This window comes from Papaver somniferum, chromosome 3 (assembly GCF_003573695.1).
Source record: "Papaver somniferum cultivar HN1 chromosome 3, ASM357369v1, whole genome shotgun sequence".
NCBI classification, from domain to species: Eukaryota; Viridiplantae; Streptophyta; class Magnoliopsida; order Ranunculales; family Papaveraceae; genus Papaver; species Papaver somniferum.
In genome coordinates this window covers 63,316,286-63,328,967 of record NC_039360.1, presented here as the reverse complement: position 1 = coordinate 63,328,967, position 12,682 = coordinate 63,316,286, and positions in this window count along the sequence as shown.

Genomic DNA, 12,682 nt, shown 5'->3' with positions numbered 1-12,682 from the left:
TGAAAATTGATCAATGAGATTCTTAGCATCACTTTCAATGATAATGTGAGTGAATTTTTGCTACGTAGCTTTCTTCGAGACTTCCCAAATAGCTCTAGCTTCAGCTTTTTCAGCGGACTTTACTTCAAAAACTAAGGATGCACAAAAGGAAGCTTTGCTTGAGAAGTCCCTCATCACATAGCATGCACCATTAACTGCAGAAAAGTCATCATAAGCTCCATTACTATTACATTTTATCCAGCCAATAGAGAGAGGCATCCACATATCACATAGACCAATAGGAGTAGAAGGAGAAACAGTTAAGCAAGGCTTCGAAGTCAAGAGCATGGCTTTAGCCCTACCTAAAACTGTCATATGGGTTTCTTTGAGATTTTGGAAAATCAGGTTATTTCTACTCCTCTAGAGGGACCAAGGAATAGTAACAAACAAACATTGAGCCTCATCAGGAAGTTTAGACACATGGTCAGTAAGCCAAAACATCAACCAATCAATGAAAGACTTGTTCTGAAAAACCTGGGTGTTAACACAAAGAGAAGAAAGAAACCAGACACGACTGGAAATTGGGCAAAGGACCAAGACATGCATAACAGACTCATAAGGATCAATACATCTAACACATTCAACACTGTGCATGGGCATTTTAGTATGTAAAATAGTTCTAGCATGTAAAGCATTTCTTGCAGCTTTCCAGATGAAAACTTGGATTCTGAAAGGAATCCTAATTTTCCAAATGCGCTTCCAAAGATTGATACAATTCTCTAAGTCCCATGTAGGCATATTTAGAAGAGAATCTACCATTCTTTGAAAGTTTCCAACCCCTACTGTCAGGAGTGCATAACTGGCTTAAGGGAATTGTGATCATCTTCTTAACAGAAGCATCATCAAAGTGAGTATTTAGTCTAGAAACATCCCAAGTTCTAGTGGTAGCATTAATAAAGTAAGATACTTAATATTAGGATCAGGTGGAACTAGCGGGATTAGGTGTAGTAGATCCTAGAGATGGGATCCATTTATCACATCAGAGATCACTAAATTGGCCATCCCCTATTATCCAAGAAATAAAAGGCTTGATTCCTTAATAGCATGCAGACACTTTCAAGTCCAAGAACACTTATGAGAACACTTAAAATTTAAGAAATCAGTTCTAGGGAAGTATTTGGCTTTAAGGACAGTGGCTAACATACAATTGGGATTTTCAATAATCCCTCAAGCATTTCTAGCTAGCATAGCCAGATTGTTTAACTACGCTTTCCTAAATCCCAAACCACCTTCTGACTTAGGGGAGCACAAAATATCCCAACCTAGAAGGTGGAGTTTTCTGTCCTTGGGGTCAAGAGTTTCTCCCCACCAAAACTTACAGAGGTGAGAATCCATTTTTTTACAAAGATATTTGAGGATAAGGAAAGCTCCCATTTGGAAAAGGGGAATGGCTTGACCAGTATGTTTAATTAAAGTTGTTCTAGCAGCTTGAGACATGAGCTTATGGAGCCAAACTGAAATTCTGGCATCAATAGCCTGGAGAATACCCATATGGGTTTGAATTTTAGAAGCTTGAAACACAGTAGGAGTGTCAAAATATTTTTCTCCTAAATCCCTGTTTTGAATCTCAAGAATGTTAGCAAGTTGAATTTTCCTATGCTCAAGAATTTCCTAGTAAAGAGAATGCCAGACTTATCAAAATTGATCTCTTGGGAGCATAGGCCAAGCAGTACTTTTGAAGGTACTCTTTGATAGTATGAAAACCATTGACAGTAGCTTTTGAAAAAAGAAGAGAATTATCAGCAAATAAAAGATGTGTCATAGCAGGAGCATCTTTACACACTTTTATACCTTCAACCAAACCTTTCTTAGAATGGGTATCTATATAGGAAGAAAGAGCCTCATAACAAATAATATAAAGATAGGGAGATAGTGGATCTCCCTGTATCAATCCTCTCTCTGGTTTGAAGAGGCTAATAGGGCTACCACTGAGGAGGATAGAGTAAGACATAGAAGAGATACACTGAGTTATTAGTTTAATCCAGTGGTCAGAAAGCCCCGTTTTAGTTAAAACATTTTCAAGAAAAGACCATTCCATCTTATCATAAGCTTTGGACATATCAATTTTAATGGCATCAATGCCTTCTGTCTTATCATTGTGGTTGACAACAAATATAGCCACATTAGCTAGAAGAATATTATCAGAAATACTCCTCTTAGGAACAAAGACACTTTGATTTTGGAAAATTATTTATTCATGGAAGGATTAAATCTATTAGCTAGAGTTTTGGAAAGAATTTTATAGATAAAATTACAAAGCCCTATAGGTCTATACTGAGATACCAGCTCAGCAAGGAAACCTTAGGGGTGAGAGCAGTATTAGTATGGTTAAAAACTTTAGATGTATGCCAAATTCTGAAACATGTCAGGGTCATATCAATGATAGCCTCTCCAACAATGTCTCAATGTTTCTGATAAAAAAGACTAGTGAAACCATCAAATCCAGGAGCACCACCCCCCCCCCCCCCCCCCCCCCCCCCATTTGAAATACTGTATTCTTGATGTCCGCGGGAGAGATGGGAGAATTCAGATGAGAGTTATCAACAGCTGTAAATTTTACAGGGAGGTCTTGAAGAATTTCATCCGGGAATTGTTGGGATGGGAGGAGTAAATATTTTTGAAGTAATTTATAAAGGAGGTTCCAATACTATTTCTATCAGTTAGAATAGTATTTGAGGAATCCTTAATCTAACTAATGGCATTTCGTTTTCTTCTAAAGAGAGTGAATGAAAATAAGGGAAATTTCTATCACCTTCCATAATCCATACCTCTCTAGGTTTGTCCTTCCAATATAGTTCCTCTAGATTGTAGAGGTATTCCAATATGGCTCTAAGTCTAGCAATGGAGCTAAAGTCAGTTGGATTAGAAGTATGGACTTCAACTAGTTCCTTCCTAATGGTAAATATATTGGTTTTAATATTACCAAAGGAAGATTTATTCCAATCACGAAGTCTTTCTTAGTATTTAGAAGTTTCGCTTTAAGTTTATAAGAAGGGGAACCCACAACATTAACAGACCAAGAGTTAGCTATAATGTCTCTACAAGTAGGATCTTCAATCCACATTTCCATAAAATGAAAAGGTCTAGGCATACAAATGTCCTCAAAGTTGAATCATATATGCAAAGGACAGTGATCAGAAGAGTCTCTAGGCAGATTATTGACACAAAGTTTAGGAAATAAAACTTCAGCAGTTTGATTAATAAGACATCTGTCTAATCTTCCAAAGATAAGATCCGGACCTTGTGGCATATTAGACCAAGTAAATCTAGGGACATAAAAACCAGGATAATGCAAATTAATCACAGAACAAAAATTCCTAAGATTTAAAAAATCTGAATCATCCACTTCTAGCCCAACATTCTTATCCTCAGTACCTAATAGAGCATCAAAGTACCCTACAAAGAGGACTGGTTCTGATGTAGGACATCTTCCATGATCGTATCAACTGTTCCAGTTGATCCCTTTTGTCTGTGTCAACTATGACAGTTGATCCCTAGCGTCTTTTTTAATTTACTTGCTTTGCAAGTCCTTTGCTTTCCTAGTTTAAGTTACATTCCTTTTTCTTTTCTTTTTAGTCGGTCATGCTAGTCCATATAAAGGCTAAGCCTTCTTGTTTAGATATACATCTTATTATCAATATTATTATCAAATTTGATTATCAATCTTTTTACCTTAGAATCTTGATCCTAGAATCAGATTTTAACCAAGTTCCTGACGAAACTTCAACTATCTTCAAAACCCTAGCAACTAGTTTGCTATCTCCTTATCTGTGCTACACTAGTTGGTATCAGATACAGAGTTTTTATATTTTTATCTAGAAACAGATCCTTCAACCCGCTTCCGCAAACTCAAAACCTTATCCCTATTATATAAAAAAAAATCGTTTTCTTATTCTTACGTATTTGATCATGGGGGTAACATCTTTAGAAACTCTCATGAACCTTAGAATAGACTTGAAACGTAGCATTAGAGACTTGAGAGATGAATTACAGGAGATTCATGATAGACCTTATCCGTATTTCAGAAATAACATAATAAAAAAAGAAATTCTTATTGAAAAAGAAGACAAACAACAAGTTTTGAAGAGTCTTGACGAATTTCTCTGATTGCCGAAGCTAAAAAATATGAAGAGTTTTGGATTGCCTTGGATGAAGCTACACGTGAATATCCAATTATATGGGCCCAACTTGTTGGTAAAACAATTCCAACGAAATCATCGTCTTCCGGTGGTTCTGTAGCTGTTTCGGCTACTTTAGTTAACAAAAAGAAGATGGATGTCGCTCTTCCAGAGAAAGAAAACATTGTTTCTAAGGGAGAAGTAACACATCCTGTCCATCAGGTTCCGTTTGTTCCAATTGTTATTGAAGTTACTTCTGAAAAGAGCGAAGAAGACAAAGAGGATTCATCTTCAACCGCGACGTCAATTGATGAGGAAGAGATTTCGCATGATTCACAGGAGTTTCATGTTTCGTTATCAACTCAAGAGGAGTTATTTCTTCCTGTTGATTCTATAGTTGTTTCAGCCACGTCCATTGGTGAGGAAGATATACATACGTCTCAAACAGACAAAGTAAATCATAAATTCAGGCCAGCATGGTCTTGCATGAATCGCACAAGTCATCTGAGAATATTAAGTCTTCGGATCTTAGCTAAATAATTTCTGATTTTGGTAGACCTGTTTTACCTAGGGTTGAAAATTATCAAGTTGTTGATCGTTGGTATACACCGACAGTGTCCAGTATATTTAGCAAGACAAATTTGTTAAGTTGTCCTATGGGAATTATTTTGTGTCGCCTTGTATTTCTATATATGCATGCGATTGTCGCTCTCTTGAAGATATACCACTGGAAAATTATTCCGGAAGAATTCATGGTAGAGTTTTATCCAACATTGAGAGATTACTGTTGCATAAGATTTTAGAGGCTTTGAGTTCTGTTCAAAACATCCATACATAGGACGTTTACATCTGTCCTTGGCTGAACCATCATATTTCCGATTTCAACAGGTAGTGAAACCTTTTAATCAAGGGATTGATTTTACTATAATTCCAGGAAATAATAGATGGAAATATAAGCATCTGGGTATTCTGTCTTTTGTTGTGCCTAATATTACAGTCGTTGACTTTGGATCAATGTCATCAACGGAATTATTATATATGGGTCCAGTAGGAATTTCAAGTGGAGTAACTTGGTTCCGTATTTGGTTTGCAAGAAGATGTTTCAGCGTACCTGACAAACTCAATGGTTCCAATTATTTTTTAGGATCAAAGTGCACATTAGTTTTTGTTGGCAAACGTAAATCCATTAATGATTCTCTGAAAAATAGTACTACTGGTCATATGGATTTGCTCCTTGCTTCAATTGCTGCACTGGGGATAGATAGTTCGGTAATTCATGGTATTGACATCTTTTCGTCCGTAAGCAAACTGGATCTATTGACACCAAGTAAGGAATACGGTGATGATGTCAAACTGAATTTGGTGATTTTTGAGAACTCTGTACGAAAGGTTCATTATTTTTTTGGTTGTACGTCGATAGCAAGAACAAAAATTTGGATCAACTGCGCACGAGTAAACGTCGCCATGGACAAGGAATTCTTTTGTGTTGGTGCAGGTCTTGGCAACCAGGTGAATTTCGACAAAGCTGCATCCATTGGATCCACTACAGCTGAGATGATAACATTTGATTTGTCAACATACGGAAATCAAATTATTCTTTTTGATTTCCTTTTTCCGGTTTACGTTGACAACCATTACGAGAGTGGAAAGGTAATATTTGTGGTTAATACGACTCGTTTGGACTACATGAGAACGAAGAGAAATATGGCAGGAGTGTTCTGCGATAATTGGGAGAACTGTAAGTTTCCACGGCTTATTCTTATTTTAACTTACAATGTCCTTGAGATATTACCTCTGGCAGTTTGTGTACCTTTTTGCCAGTCTTGTCTCGCTGTGGTTGAATTTACAAAGGCATATTCGAAGATGTGCAATGAGGATTGCATGTATTCTGTGCTATTTTTATTTCAAAAAAGAGGCACAACAGCTTGGTTTTGGTATGCCGATAAAGAATTTTTTGCACAAGCAGAGTGTTTTGTTATTTATTCTAAAAAGCACCATTTGATATTTGGTATTGCTAGACCTCATAATACTTTTCATGCCGACGAGAAGCAGCCTGAGGTTTCAGCATTCAATGGTAGTATGGAATCAGTTTTGGTGATAGTGTGCCCCTTGTTAGGGATGCATGAACTACTGATCTTTCTCATGTCCAAAGTTGGTAATCGAGGTGTTAGTATCAATTTACGTAATGTCAATGGTTGGAAACAGCTAATTGATGCTAATAGTAATAATCTAAGTATTTTACGTAATGTCAATGGTTGGAAACAGCTAATTGATGCTAATAGTAATAATCTAAGTATGTTCGTTGAACATTTCTTATGGCTTGAAACTATGAAGTCGAGTAAGTACACACAGACTCCGTGTGTTGATCAAGGGAGTGTGAATTTTCGAACTGGTGGTAGCATGAAGAAATACTTCCATATATTTTTCAAGTTTTTCGAATTCTGTTTGTCAATTCTTGTGAACGCAGCGAAATTTCTACTCTTCTTCGTGATTAGAATATGGTACCTGGTGGTGAACGTACATTCAATACTCTCTTCTATACTTTGGGCAGGCAATACCAAAGATATTTGTACAATTTTTCTTGCATGGATTGAACAGTTTGATGAGCTCGAGACATGGAACAACAGAACATCTTGTTTTCAGCATGTTACTTGGGAGCCTGGAGGAAATTCTTCATTTATTATGATCAGTAATGGTGTTGTTGATGAAGAACTAGCTATTTTTGAGCTTAGAGAGTTCGAGAAGATCTTAATTTTTGCCAAACTGGTGTTCGTTGAATTTGACATCCGACCACCTGTGAGCCCTGAGATAGAGTTATTGGCACCATAACTGAATTTTGTCATGAAGCTTCCTAGAGATTGCAATATTCATGGAGTGTTGGGACCAATTACACAGTTTCTCGATTGTAACAATAAATTTCTAATGGATCTTGAAGTAGCTGTTGGGAAAATTTTGTTCTACGCAGTGGTTAAGAAAGGTGGATATTTCTATCTTATTCCACTTTTAATAAATATCAAGTCGTCTCCACGCCTTACTTCAGTTTTTCAACAAGTATTTGGTATGCCAACGGTTTGTAGAGACTTGGACAAAGAAAGGTTTATGGTTGCCATCCATTTCATAAAGACTAAACTTGAGGAACATATAGAGAAATCACGACCTGGTGGTTTTGTGTTTCCAAAAGTTACAGCCTTTCTCGATTTCATTTTCTTGGTTAATTTCACCAATTACTACGAACGGGGCAAGTTAGTGTTTGATTCAACAAATCTTTCTTGTGAATACTATTTAACTGGACCTGGACGAACTACAGATGGGGTAAGGTTTAATAACATCATTCATTGAACTTTCTTTCTGCGACTTGCTGCTACATTATTGTTTGGGACACTGCTGGATAGCTCAATTGACGCTAGACGCTATGTTAAAGACAAGCGACTTGGTTGGTGGATTCTATTCCCAAGTAGAAATGTTGGTACTAAACTCTTGGGAATTTCCCGATTCTTGAACAAGAGAATAACCGATGACCATGACAAGGCAGGCCATTTAAACATCAAACAGTGGTTTGGACTGTTATCTATTCCCTTGGAAATTATGTCCAACTTTTGGGTACAAGTCATGGTTGCAGCCCAAAAGGCTTCGTCGACTACGAATATTATTCTACGGATAATAAATGGGAGAGAACGGTCTGTAATTTCTGGATCAATTTACAAGTTGAATCAGTTATTACAAGATGCCATCTTCAAGAATAAGTGGCAGTACATATTTTCACTATATGCTTTTCAAAAGAGTCGAGAACTACAGGAAATCCAGGTTATTTGGTTTTTCTTTTTATCGTGGAAAATCAAAGCAGACTGCATTTAATGGAGTTGGTGGATGTTATTTCAACGCAGAGCTATTCTTGAACCAACGAAGAAACGAGTCAATTGATTATGCTTTAAAAGAAGTAGTTCAGAAGTTGGAAGATACACATGTTTTACTCGTGGAAATCGTCGCTGGCGTATTTCTTATCACCAACACTAGTGATGTGACTTTTGTCTTTGATCGTGGGAAATTTAAGCACAAGTCTTATGATGCTTTGAGACAGATTTCTTGGATGTTTCGGTTTATGGTCTCTAGAGCTATGAATTTTGTGTTCGATCGTGGTAAGGCAGTAAACGTGATCTCTACATTTTTCAAGGAGGAAAAGAACTCGTATTCTGTGATTACTACTCGAAGTCTGGAGCAATATATGGAATGAATGAAGTTTTTCTTATTAGCTAACTCGAGGGCGAGTTTCTTTCAAGAAGGGGGACTGATGTAGGACATCTTCCATTATCGTATCAACTGTTCCAGTTGATCCCTTTTGTCTGTGTCAACTATGACAGTTGATCCCTAGCGTCTGTTTTAGTTTACTTTCTTTGCAAGTCCTTTGCTTTCCTAGTTTAGGTTACATTCCTTTTTCTTTTCTTTTTAGTCGGTCATGCTAGTCTATATAAAGGCTAAGCCTTCTTGTTTAGATATACATCTTATTATCTATATTATTATCAAATTTGATTATCAATCTTTTTATCTTAGAATCTTGATCCTAGAATCAGATTTTAACCAAGTTCCTGACGTAACTTCAACTATCTTCAAAACCCTAGCAACTAGTTTGCATTCTCCTTATCTGTGCTACACTAGGTTCATCTAGAGGTGTATGAGGCAACTGACATTGATTTTCCCAGAAAGCTTGTCTTAAACTTCTATTAGGTTCACCATATGTGAAATGAATGTGACAAATTTTGGAATGGATATATAATATCAGTAGATGTGACATAGATGCCCCTCAAGCTTGAAGATAAAATGTTGAGTCGATTCTCCCTTTTCCAGGCCAGAACTAGACCACCACTTCTTCCAATACTTGGGACATTAAAAGTGCAGGGAAAACCCATATTTTTTAGTCTTATAGCAGCCAAATCTTTGTTCATTTTAGTTTCCGAAAGGAAGATGATATCAGGGTTAAAGTTTCTACATAGCAGGCTGAGTTCCTTATGAGCAGTTTTTTTTTTACCTAATCCTCTAACATTCCAGCAAAGCATGTTGACGTTATTAACAGGAAAAAGATTGACAAGAATAGCAGCATTAAGAGGGTCAATTAGGGGGGGAGTTGAATTTACCTGAGTGGTAGAGGCAGAACCACCACCAAGATGAGAATCACTAGAACCACCAATTTGAGAAGCATCTTGGGTAGAACTGAGACTCAGAGTAGCAGCATTGTGAGGAGAATTGTTGCAGACACCATTATTGCTTGGGGAATCATCAGCAGGTGAATTATAATTTCCATAAGGATTGAGGGTACAATTTGATAGGTTGATAGTAGGTAAATCTCCCAATTTAGTGATTGGAGGGAAAAGTTGAGCATAATCAGGTTCAGAAACTTCATGTTGTTCAGGAATTACTACTAGGCTAGCTAAAGTAGAAGAACTAGCTCTTGTGTGTAATCCTCATATCAGCTCTAGGATTGATTTTACATTTGAGGTTTGATAGAGCATCATGCTCAGCAGCTGAAGAGATGATTTCTCCTCTAGTGATGGCAGGAGTCTGAGTCGGAACAACAACTGTTTTAAATCTTCTCGAAGAGTTAAAGGTTCGGATCGGACCACGATTTGCATACTCAGGGATAGGGATGGAAGCCTCAACAGTAACATTCTGAGTTGTAACTTGTTTGAAAATAACAGGTAACCCATTGTTCAGATGAGTCGAGTTTTGTTGAATTGGGCCAACATCAAAAATCTTTAGAGGAGTGGATTTATTGACAAAAGGACCCATTTGGAGATTACTTGTCAACCCCTTCTGAACGGTTTTCTCATAATTTTGAATGCTCCCCTTAGTTTTCCTTTTATCACACAGAGGAGCATTAGAGGACTCATCTTGGGTATCCGGCACAATATCACTTTGATGCATGATAGTATCGTTTGCCAAATTAGTAGAAGTAGAAGCAGGTAGATGGCTTACTGTCTTTGGTGGCATCATAAGCTTCAAGACAGCTGGAAGAGAGTATTTAATATTTGAATAATTAGCTTCCTTGATAGCTTTCTGCTTCAATTTCCAAGTAGGACAATGAGCATATTTGTGATCCAAAACACGACATGAAGTACAGAAGTATCGCGAAACCTTAATATATCTGCACTTAATGAGGAAATGCTGAGTTCTTCCACTAGTAAATAAGGGAATGCCAGAAGGTAGAGCCTTTTAAACTGAAACTCTGACATAAACCTTAACATTTTTCTTTAGAGGATGGTTTCCATAAGGATCTTGAGCTTCAATCAATTCTCCCATCTTGAAAGTGAGTTTCTGGAGATCTTCAAATTCAGTACATTATTTTGGAACATTACATAAAATAAACCACATAAGTTCTTCAACAAATGAAACTTGATAGTTTGCTGACCAACCAGTTGGAGGAACAACTCTAAGGACTATTAAATACCCACAGGAAAACCAAGGTCGTTGTGAATTAACTCTGTTGAAGTCTTCTTCTGCTAGGAACCTTATGAGAACTTTATTTCTTATTCCACTGAAAGTTGTGATGGTGGGAGTTTGAGCAAGAGGCATTTGATTACAGATGTAGTAGCGAATGAAAGAAGTAGGTACAAGAGTTTCACATCATAGATAGCCAACCATATGCCACTTCTAGTTATTATCAGATTCATCTAGGATAACTGTTTTGTCGATAAAAACTGGTTCAGTAAGAGAGGATGGTAGAGTTAATTACTCGGCTATTTGGGTTGTGAGATTTTAAATGTCAAGATTTTCGGGTGAAGTATTATCTTGAGAGGAAGATGGTTCCATGTAGCTTATAAAAGTGATAGTGATACGAGGATTTTTATCATAGAGGGAAGTTAGTTTAGAGATTAAAATATGAATTTGGATACAAAAGATTCTAGTTTTGGTATCAGAATGGTGATAAAAACCTATCAAACATATGTAAAGATGCATACAAAAATTGTCATCTGAGGTGTATTGAACCTTAAAATGGGAGAGAGTTGGAAAAAATCTGAAAACTAAGTAGATGTAGAATGGTGCAAACTTATGTAAGATTCCCATTTTTTATATTTAAACAAAGTGCCCTTATCAGAAGTTATATCTGTCACAATACCACTTTTCAGACAAGATGAAAGGGACTGTGACTTAAAACTCACGTGGGACTGGTAGCAAAAATACAAGCTAATGATTTGTCCAAGCAACCAACTTAAGATTTTTCTCTTCACATATAGCCTATAAGTAAGCATGATAAAAAATAGAGGTTGGTGAGTATTTAAGAGGTTTGTCTTGACTAGGTTGGTTTGCAAGAATGTTATTGCACAACCTACCAAATGTCATTAAAACAGATTGAAAAGGTAAAAATAAAAGTGGATGGTAGTTATAACTAAGATATTGGTTGTGGTAGTTTTTCGATTTATAGGTATTGAGTGAAGGGGTATTTTTTACATGGTGAGAAATGGTGTTGGCCAGATTGGTACCACAAATAATCCAACTACTTGAAATTCCTCAATTAGCAATGGTGCCTCTCAACAGGTGCTGCTTTCTCTGAATCTGCATAAAACCAAAATAAACTCTCCAAATATAAGTGACCTAAAGATGCACCTCTTAATGACAATTCCAACAAGAGTAAAGGCAAATGAAGCGTCTAAAATTAGACTTTGAAAATAGGGTTTAGTAGAGTAATGATGGTTCTAGAGAGGGTGTGCATGGCATTGAAATGGTGTGAATATCCAAGCGACATGGCACTTGACCAAGCGCCATAAAAGACCATTTATGGCTAATCTACTACCATTATTTAAGGAGGAACCGGAAACAAACAGTTTATTATGCCAAATTAAACCAAAACAAGAAATAAGAGAGAAAGATATTAAGCAAGAGAGGAATAGCTGAAAATGGGAGGAGTTCAGCAAATAGGAATCAACCCGAGTTACCACCCGATTCAGAGGCAATGCGACATGCAAAGAGTGTGATTGAAACTTTATCAAGTATTGAGATGGAGAGATAAATTCCTTTTCTGAATTTGGAAATAATCAAGAAGAAAGAACAAGAAGAGAAGGAAGAATCTGAAAGGTTAAGAGTTGAGAACGATGATGAGTTTCAATTGTGGATGAGAAAAGAAGATGTTGTTGGTTCACGACGAACCAGAGAAAGACTTCAGAAGAGGGGTGAATGGAAATGTTCATGGGGAGAGACTCGGAGTGCAACTGAAAGTGAGAGTGAAGATGAAGCCAATAACGTTGAAGAAGAAGAAGTTGAAGAAAGCAGTACTGATGATTCAATGAAGCGAGAAGAGAAGGCAAAGATGCATAGAGGTAGAGGAAGAGGCAACAACAATTTGAAGATGTCATGCACAGATGTTATCTTGCTGAGAAGACCAATAACCCTCGAAAATTTGCTTGAACCATGTTACAGCCCTTGAATGTAGATTATGACGGTGATGAGATCCCTGAATTGGACATTGATGGAGAGTCGGTGTTTTCTGGTGCGATGGAGATCTGCAGTGAGGAAGAAGAATAGGATTCTGAAGATGA